The following is a 13,881-nucleotide window of genomic DNA, read 5'->3' on the forward strand; positions in this document are numbered from 1 at the left end:
GTTGCACCATACTCGAGTAGACTACCTTCACAAAGTACACTTTCTTCACTTTTCACCTTCAGTGTCTTGCCTTAAATCAAAACAGAAACATCTCCGTCCATTCGCCGCAATGTAAACCACTTTGAAAGCTCATTATGACGTTCATGTGCACCGCTTACGTCGACGCTCGTAGTGCGCGACGACATACTATTGTACTATAGTGTATAAAATGTACAGTGTTGATTAAAAAAAAAAGACGACAAAAGCGCAAAAACAGGAGAAAAGCTAGAATGTTTGTAATGATGTACTTTTCTTTAGTATGAAGAGGAGGTCGGACGCGGGCGTGTGGTGGCGATTTCACCATAATAACTCATCTCTGGAATGTAGCATGGATACTAAGCTTCGTCTATGATTGACAGGTGACAGTGACTGCAGTTTTTTCACTCAAGTGGTGTCCTTAGCTGCTTGATTTTAGATGCCTTATTAACTGTGCAGTTCTCTCTCTTTTTTCTCGTCCTCCCCTTTAGAAACGATATCATGAAGTATAATGTATATAGTATTTATCATTGCGTCACTGAGAAGCTGGAGCTCCATATTAAAGCGAGGCTCAACATGTTTACGGTTGTTTTAGTATGCCGTTTATGGAGACGCATCCAATCAGTTTTCACAGATTTATTGGGCTGAACTCAATTAATTCCGTATGCTAACTTTACTGAGATTAATTTGCTGCACTGTATATTTTTGTACTAGTGGGGTCGTTCTGTAAAGTAGAAGTCTACCTGTTTAATTTTAAATATATATGAGGCATAAATACAGGAACGGATGGTCAGTATTCAAATCAGAATTCCCTGATGTCATTTCAAAGTTAGTCTTGTTTTATGTCATGATTTGTTTTGAGGATCGGACTATAACAAATCACAAGACACAAGATAAATGTAGGATTTCATTTTTCACATTTTCTGCACTGGTTTTGTGGGGAAATCTACTATCAATTTTGCTAAAAGTATTAGAATATGCTGGAAATATGTAGAAACCCATTTCTGCGTAAGGAAAAAGTAATTGTGACTTTTTATCTCTGAGAAAATGTCAAAATTTTAAGACATGAATTATGAAAAATAATACTTTCTTTTCTTCAGATTTCTGAGTTTACATTTCATAACTGTGTTTAATGCGTTTTTGACAAAAATAAATTTATTTATTGCAAGTATTCTAACTTTTTTTTCTGATAATTACAAGATTTCAAAATTAGAGTAGTGAGATATAAATCTAGAATTGAAAGATCAAAAAATATTAATGATTATGATTTATATTCTCAGAATTTACTCTCAAGAGTTTACATTTTAAGTGCAAGTTTTTAGGCTTTCTTGCAAGTCTCATTTAATTCCTCGTGGTTCTAAGATTTATCTTGAAATTCTTTTTTTTTTTCCTCACAACTTTGAATTGTAAGCTTATAACTCAAGGTTCTAACAAAAAAATCAAAAATACCATAGCATTCAGAGGTATTATCAAACAGTTATTATCACACACACAGTTCAGTGTCTTTAACAATTCAAGGAAAAAAATGTAAACTATAAATTGTAAGCTTGTAGCTCAAGCTTACAACAAAACATTGGGTTCAGGGGTATTATCACACAGTTCAGTGTTTTTCTCACAATTTGAAGGGGGGGGGATCTCAGAATTATGTGATGTAAACTTAGGAATGCAATGATTTCTTAGTTTATATCTCACGTATGCAAGTGTTTTGTGAGTTTTTTCTCAATAGATTCACTTCATACAATCAATATTTACAGTAAAGTCAGTCTTGAGAAAAGAAGTTACAATTGTGTGATGTTAGGTTTATAACTTCATAAGATTTTATATTTTCTGTGAAGAAAATGTTCAGAGATAAAAAGATGCACATATACTGTATTCCAGAATTTCGTTTCTGCAGATTCCATTTGGGTTTAACCAAGCACACACAACTACAGCTCCTTCAGTCAGAAAAAAAAAAAAAAAAAATCATCATCATCATCTGTCATTAGATTATGCATAACTGGACAACTTACGGAAAGGGTTTTGAAACTTGCTTTGTGTACCATGTTTAAAATGGTGCCATTTCCTAACTAAACCACCCTTTAAAAAATGTGAATCACACCTAAATACATGGGTTGCTACTAGCTATTGCACTTTTCTTAAGTTTTAACCATACATATTCAACAACCGAAAAAAAAAAAACTTCCTTAAACCAGTGCTTTATAGATTCATATGAATACATTTGTTCTACCCTGAGATTTGGCAATGAACTTTGTACACGACCTAAGATTTCAATATGTAAAATAATTGCAAGAATTCAGCAACTCGTCCATTTTTATGCTCATCTTTGAATCCAAAATGTAATCTATTCCAATCTATAAAACTATTATGCTGGTAAAATATCCTGATTCAAATTATTAAGACCCATTAATAAAACATAAGCAACTTTTCCAGTATTACAAGCTAAGAAATCTACCAATCTGCTCACCGAATGACTCAAAGCAGGTGATTGTGTGACTAAACAGTGTTAGTGGCAGGATATGTGGATCGTTGTTAATATGATAGAAGATGATAGATGAATCTTGCTTATGAATTGTCTATGGAGTTGTTGTCTTTTTGTTCTGGCCCAGCTCTGTACATGTGAATGATCTCTGTTCTTTTGTAAGCTTTGTGCCCATTTCTCCACACACTGCAGGTTTCTATGAGCTCGCCAAAAAACAAGGGTGTACGCATTGAGGTTCTTCATGTCGCTGTAATAAATGCTAATATTTTTAATTTCTCACCTGAAGCTGTGGCATGTCTTTTCCTTCTCTTAATGCTTATTACATCATACACACAGATATTATGGGACACAAATGGGTTTATACAGAAACTTTTTCCCAATCTGATGTTGTGGCATATGAACTATTACATTTGCACAATTTATGCATCAGATTGCTTTTCTTTCTTGTGCTTTGGGTCAGCTGCAAAGACAGAAAAAAGTAAAGCATACACACAATGTGCTAAGGTAGATACTAATCCTCTAAAGTAAGTGTCATGTGTGCTAATTTTGTCAAAATAGAAAAGTTGATCTTAACATTTCCAGCAGCATGCATTTATACTACAAACATCTGAATGTTTTATAACCATCCGGGTCATGGCACCACAAATGTAATGACACAAATGACAATTTCGTCACTTGAGGTGATTAATCACGTATATAAATATAAGGATGCCACAATTCAGGATATGATTTTTCTTTATAAGTTTTACGTTTAAACATTTTATGTGCGTTTTATAGCATGAATTGACTGTTGTGTCTGTAATCTACAAGATGAGATGAGGAAACTCCTCCTGTGAGTAAATATTTAATCAAAATTGAATGCAAAATGCTCTAAAGTTAGGGGGCACTTAACCATCATTCCACACTTTAACATGGTGAGCGGCGGTGAAGTCAGGCAACAGAACTAGAAAGCATCGGCGTCTTTCAAATCTGAGGTGTGAGGAGATTGCAGTTTTGCCATTGAGTATAATGCCAATAAAAAAAAAAATGGTGAACAACCTGTCTGAAGGCAGGATAGCAGAGAACGTAATAAAGTCCTCCAAAAAACAACAATCCCTCGCAGAATCCTTCCAGCAAACATACCCAACTGGTTCTGAGACACATAAAAATAAAAAAGGCAGTAGGGGTGTTTATTGCTAAAGATTTGTAGCGTTTTTTGGTAATTGGAGATGCGGGCTTTTGTTATCTTATAAAAGCACTCAATCCACGTTACAGACTACCGTCTCACACTTTTTTCAGCACTGAGATAATTAAGATGGTTTATTTATGTCAACTGAAGTACACATAATATGTTTATTAACTTCACATGTATGTTTACATCATAATTAAGTGTTCCCCAGTTTGTACATATAGGCTACCAGCAGCTGTGAGATTTCAGTGGTATTTTTTTAAACAATACAGAAACTATTGTACTTTTTTGGCTTTTAAGTAAAATAAAGGATTATTGCAATAAATCATTTTACTTTTTTTTCTCCTTAAATCTTACTGTTCCAGCCTAAGCATAGAATAAACCAAAAAATAAAAAATAAATTAAACTACATACAGTACATATACAGTTGAAATCAGATTTATTAGCGCCCCTTTTATTTTTTTTTATTTTTTAAATATTTCCAAAATTATGTTCACAGTATTTTCACAGTATGCCTGATAATATTTTTTTTCTTCTGGCTTCTGGCTTTTAAAAAGTTTTGCTGTAACAAATTGTCATAAATTAAATACTAATAAGACCAAATAAATGATTGTTGATTTTAACAGACATCCACAACAAGCGGTGCCTTTGATTGCCACATCCACAACAAGCGGTGCCAGCAGTCAGCAATTGAGATTGCTTCATCCAGGTACCTAGGATGTGTATCTGAATAACAAGCTCAATTGGTCTGAAAATACAATTCAGGTGTATAAGAAGGGTCAGACTTTTTATGATGCTGTAGTGTCTTCTGTGATTTTTGTTTCTTTTTTTGAATATTTCCTAAATGGTGTTTAACAAAGCAAGGATTTTTTCACAGTATGTCTGATAATATTTTTTCTTCTGAGGAAAGTCTTATTTGTTTTATTTCGGCTAGAATAAAAGCAGTTTTCATTTTTTAAAAACCAATTTAAGGTCAAAATTATCTTTAAGCTATAGATTTTTTTTACAATAGTCTACAGAATATACCATCATTATACAATGACTTGCCTAATTACCCTTACCTGCCACTTTAGGCTGTTTAGAAGTGTCTTGAAAAATATCTAGTAAAATATTATTTACTGTCATCATGGCAAAGATAATAAATACATAAAAAGTTATTAGAAATGAGTTATTAAAACTATTATGTTTAGAAATGTGTTAAAAAAAAACTGTTAAACAGAAATTGGGGAAAAAATAAATGGGGGATAACAATTAAGGGGGGGGGGGTAATAATTCTGGCTTCAACTGTAAATTAAAAATATTACAAGGCTGTAAGTGCAAAAAGTTAACATTTTTGCTTTACGAACACATTTATATTAAGCAAAACAGAGCCGTTCTGACTTGCAAGCTGTGTCACATGTTCGAGAGAGAGAGAGAGAGAGAGAGAGAGAGAGAGAGAGAGAGAGAGAGAGAGAGAGAGAGAGAGGAGAGGGGGGATTGGGGGGTCAGAAAAGGTCAGTGTTTAAAAGCCCTCCTGTCTCTCTTCTCACTCTATGTTATAGTCATTACAACCAATCCCCACTCTCTCTTTCTCTCCTTTGTCTTGCTGTGCATACACACACATACACACACTCTCTCTACAGTATATGGAACTCAGAGTCATTTTTCATTTTCCATCATTAGTATGGCAGGCGGACAGATTTATGGCAGCCTGTAGGGCCACAATAATACAATCAGCAGGCAAGACAGTACGGATGAACATTACCCACTGTATTTCAAACAAATCATATTGTGTTACGCAAGTTCAAGCAGTACACAAATCATTTTTTTTAGTATCCGTAGCAGACTTGTTACGTGTCAAAACAAGCCTCTCTTCCGCAGTGCTGAGAACAGGAAAAATGAAGGTACTTTCTCCATTTAATGAGTATTACATGGGCTTTTGTGTTTCCATTACATAATGATAAACACAGCGTTTATAGAGGAGACAAATCACTAATGTGGGCAGAAAAACAGCGTGAGTCTGCATAAACTGAGAATCAGGATTTATTTATTTCTTTTTTAGATTTAGTATATCACTGAATAGATAACACGATAAGTAAATTATAAGTTTTTGATGACATTTTATTTGCTACAACATATTATAATGTCCAATAAACTGTACAGTTAAAGTCAGAATTATTAGCCTCCCTGAATCATTAGCCCCCACTGTATAATGTTATCACCAATTTCTTTGATATTTCTAAACATAATAGTTTTAATACCTCATTTCTAAAACTGATATATTTAAAGTTTGCCATGATGACAGTAAATAATATTTACTAGATATTTTTCAAGACACTAGTATCCATACTAGTATTCAGCTTAAAGTGACATTAGGTTTAACTAGGTTAATTAGGCAAGCTAGATTAATTAGGCAAATCCTTGTATATCAGTGGTTTATTCAGTAGGTAATCGATGAAAATTTTTTTTAAAGTGGCTAGTCAGAGTTATTCCTCAAAATATTGTGCTCTTAAAGGGGTGGTTAAACCAAAAAAAAAAAAATTAACTGCACTCATTATTTACTCATTAATTGCAATTGGTCAAAAAAAGTGTCAACTGAAAGTTGTTTATATAATTTAATCAACAAAATAAAACCGCCTTTCTTTGGAAGAGTTAAAAGGGAAAGTTCAAACAAAAATGAAAATCTTGTCATTATTTACTTACCCTTTACTTGTTTTAAACCAGTACAATGTTCCTTCTTCTGTTGAACACAAAAGATAAAAAAAAAAAAATTCAAAAGAAAGCTGAGAACCTGTAACCAAATAAAAATACTAGGACAAATAAATACCATTGAAGTCAATGGTTACAGAATTCCAGCTTTCTTCATTTTTTTTTTTTTTTTTTAGTTTAACAGAAAAAAAGAAACTCACAAAGAACCAGTAAAGGGTGAGAAAATGATGACAGAACTCTTCTGAAGAAAAACTTTCTTTTTTTTATCGTATTGTCTAAATATAAAAAAAAAAACCCAGGCTCATTCTGAAAACGTACCGCTATATACATTTCTGGAGAGCACAAAGTATGTCCATTTACCATTCACACCTGCCCTTCTCGTGTAAATCCACCAGAGGCTATTGTGAACTGACTGACTGATCAACTGACCCACCATCCTCCTTCCCTAAACCCAACCAATAGTGTTTTCAAAAGTAATTCAGAAAAAGAAAAGCCTTGCCTGATTTTTACCACGTTTTCAGATTTTACTACATTCTCACCCTGTTATTCACTTGTTTATTTATTTATTTTTTTGCTTCTGTTTTTGTCTTACCCACTTTCTGTAATTGTTTTTCACTGGACTGAAACCCCATCATCGTGGTCAACTCTTCTCTGTGTCTCAAATCCTCTGACATACATGGTGAGCTACTGGGCAAACTGATAACAGCGGGAAAGCAGTCCACACAAAGATAAGCTGCTATCACAAAAAGGAGCGGCATCATACCGCCCCGTGAAATTTATTTTAAAAACTAAATAAAGCCATACATACTTCTGGCTACATAATTTGCAATCTCCAGAAATGGATATAGGGCTACGTTTTCCGAATGAGCCTATGTTGTCTTTTTTGACCGATTGCAAGTTAAGAACAAATGGCATCAACAGTTTAAAGATTTGAGTGTTTGCTACACAGAAATAGGCAGATTCATCCTGCAGCTCTAGTGGAAAGTGTTCTTGTTAAGCAAAGAAGGCATCGCCAGCAGCCATAGAGTGTTTATTTTACGCATCATAGTAAAGTGTGTGTATGTGTGTGTGTGTGGGGGGCATTCATTCAGGGCCATTTTTAAAGGGGCCAGGGGTCAGTTTTCCAGCGCCGCTCTCTCAAGCCTCCGGAGGTCTGAGTGGATCTATATGACTGCATCCAGACTGGAGCTCCTGTGTTCTTTTAATGCCTTCTGCACTCACATTAAGAGACACCTAAACCCTCATCTGACAGCATGACTGAGAGGGGTAATTACAGCAAACACCCCCGGGATCTGCTGCATGTGTTGTGTGTGTGTGTGTGTGTTACTGAGAGAGTGAGTAAAAGTGAATTTGTTCTCTTAGTGCGATTTGCTTGTGAATCGGTGTGCTGTTTGGGTTTACGCACGCGTCCGACAAGCCCATCCGTCATAGTTTGGCCTTTCGAGCCTTCTTCGCCACACCGTATAACCTTTTCAGATTATGTCGATGTGTATTTCGGAATGAATCGATTTGTCCTTCTGTGGCCGATTGTTCGCATCTGCTAATATATGGACGGAGGTCTAATTTGTGGCTTGGTAAAATGACACATTATCACAGGGTGATCCATCACGGCGTCTTAAGTGACAGGAGCTCATTCTTTCTGGCCTGCTCGCTGGTGTCATATGATTGCTTAATATGGCGAACATGACAGAGGAAGATGGAGGAGGATTGGATTTGGGTCACATGACTAGGATGGAGAGACTGTCCGGAAATCTAGCCGTTCACTTTTGTTTAACAAGGAAATGAGTTTAGAGACGGGCAGAGGTGAAGTTAAATGGGAGTGTAAATAAGAGTGTTTTGGATTGTTTTTGTTGCAGGGTGGGGGGAATTTAGAGACATTAAATTTACACTATGATAGTATTTAGTGGCTAAAGGTGTTTATAGGACACTCAACCAGAAACTTACTTTTTCACTTATAAAAAAGTGACAGGACCTGACTTTTAAGCTTGTCTTCTAAATAAAAAAATCATACAAAAACAAGCATAAAATTGTACAATTCAATAATGGAACGAATCCTTAATCACTGTCAGCTTCTCCACCAAATGATGTCACTTCCGAGTCATAGCCTTAAAAGTGTATTGCACGCATTTTATGTTGAATTTAATGCAGATGTGAAAGGACTGACAGAAACATGGGGACAATTGTAAATGTATTTGTATATTTGTAGTGTTTGAACCTATTTATAATTTCATGTTTTTAATCATTTAATGTTAATGATAACCACTTAAACTTGCTATTTCTGAAATATTTTTTATCAGAACTATTAAAGCTTTAGGTTTAGTTGGGCTCAGGACAAGGACAATGACAGGGTTTATAAATTTGTAAAGTGTTTTTAATAAAAAAATAAAAATCAGAGAACCAAATGAACAACATATTTCTTTACAGAACAAATCACAGAAATCAACCATCAGTCCATTTTAGAAATTTTTAGGATGAAATACTTTAGTAACACTTTATTTTGATGGTCCACTTGAGTATTAGACCAAACTCCTTCACCAAACATTTAACTGACTATAAGAAACTTTGCAAGTACAGTACATGTGAACTTACACTAACCCTAAGCCTAACCCCAAACCTAACAGTCTACTTATAATGGAATGAGAATTAGTTGGCAAGTAGATGAAATGTAAATTATATTTAACAAACAGACCATCAAAATAAAGTGTGACCAATACTTTCTATTCACTGTTTTTATTTCAGAGACAGATAATGTTTTTAGTAAAATGTTCCTTATTTTTTTTTCAATTTAGAGCAAAAATGTTAATGTTTTATTGAGTTACATACCTATTTTTTTCTCTTTTTTTTTTCTTCTGGATAAAGTCTTTATTTCAGCTAAAATAAAAAACGTTTTTTTTTTTTTTATCCATTTTAAGTTCACAATTATTAGCTGCCTTAAGCATTATATTTTTTGAATTTTCTACAAAACAAAACCATTGTTATACAATGATTTGCCTAATTGCAGTAACTTACCAATTAACGTTAAGCCTTTAAATGTCACTTTAAGCTGTCTCTTCAAAAATATCCAGTAAAATATTATTTACTGTCATCATGGCAAAGATAATGTTGTTGTTTTTTAAGTTTGAAAAGCCTTGTCAAGAGAATTTTTTTTTTTTTGCTGTCAGAAAGGTTTTTTTGTAATAGCAGAAGTTTTGTTAGTTGCTAAGCAACAGATGAACACTTATTTAAAGGCACAGGGCGAAAGTAGTGGACACTGAAATGCCGGCAGTCAGTTTGACCATTATGGTCATTCAGTGTAGAAATACACAGAACTCTATTGAGTTTTGTAACAATAATACAATAAAATACTGTATACACAGTTAGCATTTTCGGGAATGTCAGGGTACTATAGTGATATGAGTTTTATTTGAATAAAGATATCAAAATACTAAATACTGTATTGTTATTATTATTATAGTATTTGTATTATTTTATTCCACTAGTATTAAGTAATATAATCAATTGCATTTAATTGATGCATTTTTACATCACATTTCACATACTGCATATACCATAAACACTTTTCCTTAAAATACAAAATACAGTTTCACTCATTTTACCTTTAACATTCAATTTAATGTTCTACTTGCTAATCCTTTATTAACTAGTTCTAAAAATCTACTTTTAATTAATAACTAAAATTAATTTGAAAGTAAATTCTACACTTTTTTGTGTATGCTGTAGAAAGTGCAATATGCCATTAAAAACGTATTAAACTATAAAGTAAATAAAATTCTAATTAAAGTAACAAAAATACAATTTAAAATCACTTTTTTTACAAAAACACAACAATTATTCTGGATTCCTTCTTTCTTACTCCAGCTGTGGTTCGTTGGTTTTATTTTTATTTTTTATTTGTGGAGTAATCTAGGTTGATTAGTGGTGACATTTAGCGTTAGCTCCACACACTCTCGACCTTTTCTTTCAATAAAGAGAAAACAAAACGTTGAGCACAACAAGTGTAATCCTCACATGACAATGACTTGCAAAAAGGTCAGTAATGAAATCCGCAAGGAAATCTAGCATGCTAGTTCGCTCGTCATGCTTGCTCACAGCTTTTCATCCTAAACCGAATTTTTTTCTTCAAAATTCAGATAAAATGTTAAATAGATTTTAGTTTAATTTTATAAAGATTATAGTTTAATTTGCATTTGTTGATAGGGTTCTCGCTGATTTTATAGTAATTTTGTCTGTTGTGCTTTTTTTGTTGTTATTTGTAAAAATACTTCAGATTTACTTGATAAAAGTTTCTTATTAGCAATTTAAAATTAGTAAAATTGTAAAAAATTTGACTAAACTCATAACAAGCACAAATAACTTGTCGATATCTTTTAATACCCACGTGATGTCTAACCTATAGCACTTCTAAATAAATTACTAAAATGTATTGATTACCTTTAATTGTGAATCTAGATTTATTTAAATTAGTCAAGTAAAGTTAATTGCTTTTCTAGCGCAAGGAACATTGCTTTTATCAAATTACGTTAATTTTGGCAATTACAAGTTAGTTTTTTAACGGAGACCCGGAAGGTACAAGATGGTGGGAAAAAAACTGGTTGAAAGAAAATAAAAAACTGTGGGAGAAAAAAAAATAATGGGTGGGAGAAAAAAGAAAAACTGAGTGATAGGAAAATATATATTTTTAAGTCTTTGTGTCCCCTCGCAAAGATGTTTTGCGTTATCTCACAAAACTGTTGTTTGACAATAATTTCCTGTTCACTTCAAATGACAACCCTCCCTTTTTTGCCGGGATTCTACCTTATTTTACCATTCTATCCTGCTATCATCCCATTTTTCTCCCATATTTTTAATCTTGAAAGCATGTTGAAATTAATATAATATTGTCTGCATTCACTTTCTATTCATTAAGTCAGTGCGTCGATCATCGCCCTTCATATGCAACCTCTGAATTAATGAATGCATGTTTAAGCACTGACGGACGCACTCCGTATGATAAACTGATATGATAAAATATATACTTACTATTATTAGGTTTATTCATAGTTATAAAACATCAAATATTACAAGTGAACAAATTCTAATATTTATCTCTTCTTACTTAATTTATTACATGAAGTATATGTGCAAATATTTAAAATTTTCCTTAGTAAAATCTAGTTATCCTTGAAATTTAATATTACAATTAAGAAATGATGACAGTAAATGTATTAGATTTTACCACACCAAAAATTTTATTTACAGCTGAACTTACATGACTAACACTGCTTCAACAGATCTTGTTTTTCATGAAAATGTGAAGTACATGTCAGTTTACTCTCCTCTTTGTAAACTGAATCGTGTTTGTTTGCTGGAAGAGAAATCACAGCTGGTTTTGCTGTGGTTTCGGGACACTCGGGGAACGTGGGATTGTGCGGTGACAAATTCCTCTGTGTTTAATATGATCCGGCTTCTCGCTAAGCTTTTGTTTGACTGTGGTAGAGGATGAGCTACGGGAAGAGTGGGAGAATTTCGGCTAACAAAGGGGATCTTCACATTTAACTAGATTAGTCCGGCCGTCATCATAATCCACTTCTGCAAAACACATCTACAGGGACAGGGCTTTACTCACAAACAGCACTGTACACGTTCAATGAGGGCCTTCAATGATATACAGTTTGACCACAGTGAGCAGCTTTATTAAAACTGAAAATCAGCCTCACTTGGAGACAATGGATGCTTCAAGAGTGCATTTTTCAGTTGGGACTTTCCTGTAGCTACTAAAATGTAATCATAAATAATTTACATATTATGCCCTTGTTTTTGGTCCTTGAATGATGATGTTGTGTAGCGCTAAAATTTTTTTTGGTTTTGTTTTTAAGGACACTTAAATCGGATTTAAAAATTTTGATTCTGGAATTAACATATTATTGTGTACAAAGTAAGCAAATTTTAATGAATAAGTTACTTAAAAAATACTGATAAAATAAATACATAATTTTTCAAATTTTAAATACATGAAAAAAATAAATGTAATTAAATAATAAATATAAATAATAGTTAAATATAAAAGTATAATACATTTTTTAAATTAATTGTATTTATGATATATCATTTTAATCATCATTAAAAAAATAAATAAATAAATACTCTTGTCATGACACACTGAGGACTGGACACAAGAGGTGAGTATAAACAAGGATTTATACCAAATGCAATACTGAAGCATAACTACAGAACGTAGAGAGATCGTTTTAAACTTTAAACAGTTTGTTGCAGACACACAACACACTTTGCGAGAATCCAGGAAGATGAAAAACACAAAAAATACTGGGACGCTGGAACAGGAGAAACGCTGGAGGGAATCTAGGAGAAGCTGGAGTAGGAGAAACGCTGGAAAAGGGATCAGGTGAAACTTAGGGTGTGATTTTCCAGAAAGACAAAGGTAGAGTGAGCGGAGGTGACTTATATACTGTGTGTGTGTGTGTTTGTGTGCAGGTGATAACAATGAGGTATATGCACATGGACTCAGCTGGCCCAGGACTTCCGGTGAATTGTCATCCCATACAAAATCGATACGTTTAAGATCTGATTTCTTTTAAAAAACAGCGATCTTCACTGCCTGGCTGAGATATAAAATGGTTTTCAGACCAAACAAGAAGCACTGCATTCAATTATATTTTTCTGCGCCGTGTCTTTGAAATATGGAAATAAGTTTTACTCCACTTTTTTCAGTGGAATGTCTGCGCCAGCCTGCGACTATTGACGCCGCTTGCATTTAAATGATCTTTCGTCTGTTTTAACAATTGAACTAAATGAATGCTTAAGTCTATTTACTAATTGTATTTTAATTAAATTATGCAACACAAGGCGCGACGCAAGGCGCAACGCAATTGTTGTTTGCTAGTTTCAGCTTGGCACAAGAGTCATTTTGACGTTTTGCACCCTGATGTTTAAATAGCATACGCATTTGTGCTCATATTTGTGCCAATAGGCGTTCTGGTTTAAAAAAAAAAAAGGAGGCGTGTTAAAGCACATTGCTGGCGCATTGCTATTTTGAGGAACTAAAATAGACTGTTCAATACACCAGATCAAAGTATAGGTCTATAGTCCAGTGCAGAGGGTGTTAGTTGTGCACCTCGCTTAAACCTTGCTTTATACACACAGGGTGTACAGCAATACACAAATATCTTTACAAATTAAAAAGTGATAAAGGATTCAAATATGACAAAATTTATTATTATTTCATGCTGTCTTTATCTCGGGGGGCTTTTTTCAGTTTAGTCTAGACAATTTGCTTTAGTATTATGTTATTATTATTATTATTATACTAAAACTTAGCTTAGATTTGCCTATTTGGAAATAACTCAGTTTTTGAACACACTTTGTTATTATTGTTTATTTATTAGTTTGCTGGAAATTAGAACTGAATTTAGAAATAGTTTTTAAAACAAATCTTTGCGCTTAACAAACAAAATTAATTATGTATAGGCTAACACTGTTTGCATTCAGTTTTTCCACTTACAAAGTCCACCATGTAAATAGCAAATGCGCTATG

General features: G+C 33.4%; 1 long non-coding RNA gene across 1 annotated transcript; it reads left to right on the forward strand.

Moving 5' to 3' along the window:
- Positions 1-1,648: 1,648 nt before the first annotated feature.
- LOC147846450 (uncharacterized) lies at positions 1,649-2,779 on the forward strand. The gene is made up of 2 exons (XR_015478815.1): positions 1,649-1,680; positions 1,775-2,779. It is a non-coding gene; the product is annotated as an uncharacterized LOC147846450 (long non-coding RNA).
- Positions 2,780-13,881: the final 11,102 nt, after the last annotated feature.

The sequence above is a fragment of the Danio rerio genome, chromosome 2 (assembly GCF_052040795.2).
Source record: "Danio rerio strain M-AB ecotype USA chromosome 2, GRCz13ab, whole genome shotgun sequence".
Lineage (NCBI taxonomy): Eukaryota > Metazoa > Chordata > Actinopteri > Cypriniformes > Danionidae > Danio > Danio rerio.